This window comes from Chinchilla lanigera, unplaced genomic scaffold (genome assembly GCF_000276665.1).
Source record: "Chinchilla lanigera isolate Chin_1 unplaced genomic scaffold, ChiLan1.0 scaffold00040, whole genome shotgun sequence".
In the NCBI taxonomy this organism is placed as follows: Eukaryota; Metazoa; Chordata; class Mammalia; order Rodentia; family Chinchillidae; genus Chinchilla; species Chinchilla lanigera.
Window position 1 is genome coordinate 6,066,552 of NW_004955441.1, and position 8,146 is coordinate 6,074,697.

Here is an 8,146-nt window from a genome sequence, read left to right on the forward strand (position 1 = left end):
CCCACCCGCGCCCGCGCCCCGCCTCTCCCCGGCTCTCCCGCAGCCCACTGCCGGCCTGGGATTCCCGGGCCCCACGCTCCTGGAGGCAGTGTGGGCAGCGGGGTGCAGCCGCCGCCACTGCTCAGGCACCACACCCCCTTGCGCCTGAGCCGCTTCGTAGGAACCGAGGTTTCTCCAGAGGACGGAGTCCTTCCCGATTCAGTTTCCCAATTCTCTTTACATGTGTAGCTCTGAGTCGTGCCCTGGATGTGAGGTCGCATTAGCAGCTTTTCCTTCTTGCCTGCGTATTGCCGCCTCCTCCTCCACTGCACCTGTTCCCCTTCCCACCCTGCACATTGGAGCCTGGGGCCCTGATCGTTCTCCTGATCTTGTCTTTCACCTGCGCAAGTCCTGGATGTCGTTTCCTCCCCCACCACCCTCCTGCAGTTTGTCTGCCTTTGCCTTAGCTCTCTCTTAGGAGACCTACCCCTCTCTTTAAACTGTGCATGAACAAAAAAAAAACTGACAATAAGAGCCAGGCATGGTGGCACACCCCTGTAATCCCAGCACTCAAGAGGCTGAGACAGGAGGATCGTTGCAAATTGCAGACCAGCCTGGGCTACAAAGTGAGCTCAAGGCCAGTCTGAACTACATAGCGAGACCCTGTCTCAAAAAGACAAAAAATAAAAATATTAACTGTGCATGCTATTTCCTTGGCCTTCAGCTCCTTGCTTGATAAAGAAGTTCCTTTCATATTCTCCCTGTGCAACCTTATTTAATGTGGTCCACAGTCTGCTTTATGCAAGGTGTCATCGGGGACGTAAGAGAAGACGCAAAGATGAGCAGCTTTGCCTTCAAAGACTAAATTCTCATTTAGAATTAGCTGTTAATGTAGCACCGCGGAGCGCACCCCAGGAGAGACTTCAGGAGAGTTAAAGCGGCACTGCCGGTCTCCTAACTGGTACATGCTGTACTATTAGTTACCGCTAGTCTTGTAAACTGCTACTACGGTGCCCCAGACAGGTCCACAGCTCCTGAAGGGAATACAGAGAAACCAAATGCAAGCGATCAAGTGAGCATGGCCCAGCGGTCACCTCAAATCTGGGTTTTAAAAACTTTCTCCCCACTTCAGCTATCTCCAGTTGCTTGTCACAGGGAGACCCGGATTTCTTCCAGACTTCTCTTTCTTCTCTTCTCCTCTCCTGGGCCGTCAAAGCCCAGGTGAAGCAGACTGACTTGTGAGTCTCCCCAGCTCACATCTTTCCTCCATCCCACCAGGCTCCTCCTTGATGGAAAACTTTATCATTTACCACTTGCTGTAACAATGTTTGCCTTCTGTGGGCCCTGCTCAAAGCTTCCAGCTCAAGTTTTCATAGGAGGTCAGATAGTGCAATTTCTGTGCTCGGGATGACGCCCACGCTCTTCAGGATAGCCGAGAAAAGTCTTTTAACCAGGCTTGGTGGCACACCCCTGTAATCCCAGCACTTGGCAGGCTGAGGCAAGAGGGTCGTTGCAAATTGCAGACCAGCCTGGGCTACAAAGTGAGTTCAAGACCAATCTGAACTGCATAACAAGACCCTGTCTCAAAAAGACAAAAAATATCTTTTATGATTTGGCTTCTACCATGTATTGATCATTTTCAACTCTCAGTTATCCATGCCTTCACTCTTTCATTTAGCAAATGAATCTTGACTCTCTTCTGTGTGCTGAAGAGCCAAGTAATGAACCAGACATACAAAATGGGATTTCTTCGTCTTGTCTCTTTCTCCACCCCACATGACCCCACCACTGCAAGAGAGCAAGCTTCGGAAGTTTGAAAGTTAGTCTTTCTCGGGACCTAACCCCAGCACCTAGACCCATGCCTGGTGCATAGCAGAACCTCCATAAACACCTGTGGAACAAACTTACAGGTTGCAGTTCTGATCTTACCCCTGATTTGTTTAATTCCTCTAAATTTCCTCATCATCGTGTTTTCCAGATAACAGCTTTCTTGTGAGGGCAGAAGAAATAACGGATTGAGGACATGTTCTTGACTATAAGCAGCTAACATCTGTGGAATGTCTACTGTCCTTGTACAAAGTATTGTTCAAGGTACTTTAGGTATATGTTAAGTCACTTAGTGCTTACAACAGTACTTAGAACCAGGGCTGTTATGCACGTCAGCTTACAGACAGGGGAACAGAGGCACCCCAGGTAAAATAACCTGTCTTGGGGCAGGAGTAGTGTTCAGGGCAAAACGATGTAAGCCCTGGGGAAATCTGGGTGCAGAGGTTGTGCGGAGCTCCGCAGAGCTGGCGGTCAGCTACCAGACAATGAATGTCAGGAGGGCAGAACGCAGCAGGGATTTGGGGGTTCTGCCTCCAGCTAATGTAAATACTAAATAAACAGCATTTAAAATTTTCAACACCCCCCAAAAATAAAATAAAATGACATAAAATTTTCAAATCCCATAGGGAAAAAATGGGTAAAGGATATCATACGCACTACAAAGAGCTCTCAAAAGGGACCTTAAACACATTTTTTTTAGTTCAGTTTCACTCATAGTAACATAAATGAAGATTAAAACCACTTCCCACACATCGGTTTGGCAAAAATTCAAAAACTTGAGATAATAGAGTTGGCCACGAAGCAGGAGAAAGTTACAGTGCTGGGTAGGAAAGCGAAAGGATGGAACCCCTATACAAACAAATTTGCAATCAAAATTTCTATAACCTACTTTCATAGGAATTTGCTTTTACTTCAACCCACCAATCTCGCTTTGACTTTTTTTTTTTTTTTTTTCTTTTTGTACGGGGAATGGAGCTCAGGACTTGCGCTTGCCAGGCAGGCGCTTATGCAGCTGAGCTATATCCCTGGCCCCATCAATCTCGCTTTGGAGCATTTACCCATAAATATACAACTCCAATAAAATCACATTGTACCAAACTTGGTAGTACACACCCGAATCCTAGAAAAAACTCACATCTTTATCCATTTACCAGTTGATGGGCACTTGGGTTGTTTCCAAGATTTGGCTATTACCAACTGTGCTGCTATAAACATGGGTGTGAATATATCACTGCGGACTGATGCTTTTAATTCTTTCAACACCTGCAATCCTAGATACTCGGGGAGCTCAGGAAGGAGAATCACAAGTTTGAGAACAACCTGGGCAAGTTAGTGATACCCCTCTCAAAAAATTAAAAGGACTGACCAAGCATGGTGGCACACATCTGTAATCCCAGTTTGGGAGGCTAAAGCATGAGGTTCACTGCAAGTTTGAGGCCAGCCTGGGCTACACAGTGAAAACTTGTCTCAAATAGACAAAAAATAAAAATAAATTTAAAAAATAAAGTAAGTTAAGACAAAAGGAATAGAGGCTGCAGTGGCATTTCTCTGTATCTTTTCATATAGCATTGATGTGGTATTTTTCCCCCCCAGTACCGGGAATTGAACTCACTACCTCGTGCTTGTGAGGCAGGCGCTGTGCTGCTGAGCTAAATCCCCAGCCCCATATAGCATTGATTTGGAAACATGCTCTATGTAACTGTCTTAGTTACTTTTCTCTCATTGCTGGGACAAAATACCCTGACACCCGAAATTAAAGAAGGAAAGGTTTATTTAGCTCACAGTCTGTGGAAGTTTCAGTCAATAATCAGCTGGCTCCCAGGCAGGGTGGCATGGCACAGGGGCAACACTTCAAGGCAGCACAAGACAGCAAAAGCAGCAAGAGCAAAAGGGAGGGAAAGCAAGCCTCTTCTCTTCCCTTATATTGTATATTGGCTGCCACCCACACCAGGTCCAGGCCCTCCTCTTCCACAAGCTGAGGATGTTTACCACGTAAGGACCCTGGCTCCTGCTGACTCCCTTAGTTGGACTTTTAAACTTCTCACATTGACACAATGAACAACATCCTAGAGGTAAGGGCATGTCCTCTAGACCCCAGGATGTAGAACTGCTGAGTTACTTAGTTAAACTTCTAGATTCCTCAAGTTGACACAATGTATCAACCACAACAGTTATCAAAAATAAAGAAGTAAATAAATAAACAAGGATGGGAATGAGGCATTAAAGCTGAAAACAAGTTACCCAAATAATCTCACCAGTAGTTAAAATTAAAAACGTAACCAGCTGTACATGATGGTGTCGGTAATTCCAGCACTCAAGAGGCTGAAGCAGGAGGATCACCACAAGTTCAAGGCCAGCCTGGTCTATATAGTGAGTTCCAGGCCAACCTAAATTACATAGTGCAAACTTGTCCCCCCCAAAAACCCCAATACTACTACTACTACTAATAATAATAATAAATAATACAAATAAAATTAATAGCATAACCATTCTGAAGAAGGAAAAAGAAAGCTAATTTTTTTTCAACTTTTTTTTGTCTTTTTGAGACAGGGCCTCGCTACGCAGTTCAAGCTGGCCTTGAGATCACTTTGTAGCCCAGGCTGGCCTCGAACTCACAATGATTCTCCTGCCTCAGCCTCCCGAGTGTGCTGGGATTACAAGCATGTGCCACCACACTCGGCAAGAAAGCTAATTAATCTGAGAAATTTACAAATACAATATTGAACCATAACTGTTTCTCCGTGTTATTTTGAGCCAAGAAAGATGTGGTTCGTATCTAGATGCCCCCCTAGAGCCTCATGCAGTCATGGGGTGGGCTTCTAGAGTATGTGATTGACTCATGGTCCAATGCTGGCATTATGGGTGTGAGTGCTACACCGCCCTGGGGTGGGTAGCCTGGTAAGGGAGGGAAAGAGCCTTGCTCTCTGCTTCTTCTCTTTTTTGCTCTTGCTGCTTTTGCTGTTTCCTGCCACCATGAACTGTTGTCCTCTGCCATGTGGTACTCTGCCTTGGAGTCAGCCAAAACCTCCTCAAACTGTGAGCTCAGTAAACCTTTCCTTCCCTAATTTTGGGTGTTGGGTATTTTGTCCCAGCAACGAGAGAAAAGTAACCAAGACAGGAAAACAAGAAAGAAAAGAAAGAGGGGCTGGGGATTTAGCTCAGTGGCACAGCGCCTGCCTGGCAAGCGCGAGGTCATGAGTTTGATTCCTGGTACTGGAAAAAAAAGAGAGAGAGAGAGAGAATAGTGAGTCCTGGATTTTTCTTTTCTTCTTCCAGTGGTAGAGTGCATGTGTCTTGGTTACTTTTTTCTCGCTGCTGGGATAAAATACCTGACGCCCAAAATGAAGGAAGGAAAGGTTTATTTAGCTCACAGTGTGTGGAGGTTTCAGTCCATACTTGGCAGATTACAAGGCAGACTGGCACATGGCAGAGGGCTACAGCTGATGGCGGCAGAAGGCAGCAAAAGCAAAAAGCAACAACCACACACCAGGGCGGAATGGGGCAGGAATGGCCTCAAGCCGCTTCTTCCTCTCCCTTACATATGCAAACTATCCACCCCAGGGTGGGTGTAGCTGTCACACCCATCAAACTCTAAAAGCCTGTCCCATGGCCGCTTGAGGCTTTGGGGGGACACATAGATTCAAACCATAACAGCATGCTTAGCATGTGTGAGGCCTTGGGTTCAATCTCCAGCATCCCTTCATGGTAATTTGGAGAGTTCACTTTGTCAGAACATGTTCTGGTTTATTATTGGCCCCCAAAATACAGTACTTAAAAAGAGAAGAGGAAAGAGGAGGAGGAGAAGGAGACAAAGAATAGAAAAAACTTTACACAGATTATTCTGCAAAGATGTTTTACGCATCTTTAAAAATATGTGCTGAGACACAGAACAAACAATGTTCAAAAACAAAAGGGTTACAATGTTTAAAAATGTGGGAAGTCATTTCAAATGTAAAAGCTAAAGCACAGGCCACTTGCTATATTAAACTTGATACAGTCAACAACAAAACAAGCTACCCAGGATCCTACCAGCTCCTAGCCTCCCTCCGCGGAGGTCTTCCCCTCTATAGAGCAGGCGTTCTTTTGGAAGTCACAGGTATCTGTTACATAATAAGAACCTCTATGGACTTCCTCCCTCTGCCTTGAACTTTTTTTTTTTTTTGTCTTTTTGAGACAGAGTCTCACGATGCAGTTCAGGCTGGCCTTGAGCTCACTTTGTAGCCCAGGCTGGTCTCGAACTCCCAATGATCCTCCTGCCTCAACCTCCTGAGCGCTGGGATTACCGGCATGCGCCACCACGCCCAGCTCTCTGCCTTAAATTTTAAGGGATTCAATTCTATGTATTACTCCAATTCACTTGCCCTTGCATTTCCCTTTTCTTCCCTACTGTTTCCTTCCTGTCCCTTTCTTTTCTTTCTGTTTTGTTTTCTTTCCTTTTGCTCCCCTACACATTTTCTCTTTTGGTGTAATGCCTATCTTTGTCCCCAAACTTGACCCCTCCCCAGCCTGGGTTACCATATCTGAATCACTCTCATTAAAAAAAATTCACTGTCCAGAAAAATGTCAGTGATTCCTAAAGAAAACTTTTCACTACCACTCCTCATGGAGACGTTCTTTGTTACAACTCTTCTATGGAAGCCCAAAATCACATGGAATAAACTGTGAGAACTGGCTAGACCTCACTCATCTTTTAAACCTTCATGAAGATGGTATAAGATAGAAAAAAGGAGCCAGGCGTGGTGGCACATGCCTGTAATCCCAGCATTCAGGAGGCTGAGGCAGGAGGATCATTGCAAGTTTCAAGACCAGCCTGGGCTATAAAGTGAGCTCGAGGCTAGCCTGAGCTGCATATCGAGGAGACCCTGTCTCAAAAAGACAAAAAAAAAAGAAAAAAGAAAAAAGTGCCCCACCCACCCAAGATACAGAATTTGAGTCAGGTGTAGCGGTGCACGCCTGCAATCCCAGCTACTGGGGAGGCTGAGGCAGGAAGATTGCAAGTTCAAAGCCAGCCTGGGCAATTTAACAAAGCCTTATCTCAAAATAAAAAAAAAAGGGGGGGGGTTTGGGATGTAACTCGGTAGCAGAGCACTTGGATATTTCTGTGGTTCAAACTATTCTCGCTCGGAACAGGAGAGCTGCCCCTGTTGAGGGGCAAACTCAACAGAGGTCTGCATTGCTGCAGACCTGGTGTTTTTTTCAGTGAGGTGTTTTTTTCTGGAAGTGCAGTTTCAGCCACGCCATCCTTCAAGCTGGTGCTCCTGAAGATGCAAGAAAGTGCAAGCACAGCTGACGGAAGAGCAGCGCGCTGGTTCCCCGGCCGACGTGGAGTCCTGAACACAGGGAGAGTTGCTTGAAGGCCCGAGAGGCGGAAAGCAAAACAGGGCTCCCAGCGAACTGGCCTCAGGCACTGGCAGCAGGAAAAGCACAGGAAACGGGAAGCTCGGCCCAATCACCAGTATTATGGTTTGGATCAAAAATACACACACACACCCAGCTCCCCGCAAAGACTCCTGTGTTCAGAGATGGAGCTTTGGGAAGGCGCTGAGACCCGGCGGGTACTGACCTCCTCACCGGAGAGGACAGCCTTGTTTCTGGGCCCTGTATCTCCGGGGCTTCCGCGCGCTCGCTGCTTCCTAGCTCCCGGGAACCAGCAGCTTTGCTCTGCGATGCCCTCCGCCGCGATATTCCGCCTAGGAGCCCGCCCAACACCGACTGTGATCTCAGAAAGTGTGAACCGAAAGAAACCTTTTCTCTTTTTGGTAGTGTGCGTCGGGTATTTCGTCCCGGAGACAAAACGCGGGCTCACACAAGTGTACTGTCTTCTTGTGCTGGAAGAATGGGCTGTTTGCCTTGACTCAAGGAATACTGGCCAACGATTAATCCCAGAAGCTTGGGGCTGGGGATTTAGCTCAGCGGCAAAAGCGCCTGCCTCGCAAGCGCAAGGTCGTGAGTTCGGTTCCCGGTACCGGAGAAAAACCAAAAAAAAAAAAAAAAAAAAAAAAAAATCCCAGAAGCTGCATGACTATGGCCAATAAACTACTTGTCACATACAAGGTTTCCTTTGAGATTTAAAAAAAAAAAAAAAAAGGGGGGGAAAGGAATTTTTTTTTTCCAGAAACAGAAAGCAGTCAGAGTTTATGCTGGAGTGAATATGTCAGCTTTCTGTTACTTCAATAAATACCTAAGATAGCCAATATATGTAGAGAGAAAGGTTTGCTTTGCCTTATGGTTTTGAAAGTTCCGCCATGATTGGGTGGACGCGTGGCTTTAACGCCTCTAGTAGCGGGGAGTGTGCGGTGGAGCAAAATCACTCATCTTATCACAAGTCGAGGAGCAGAGA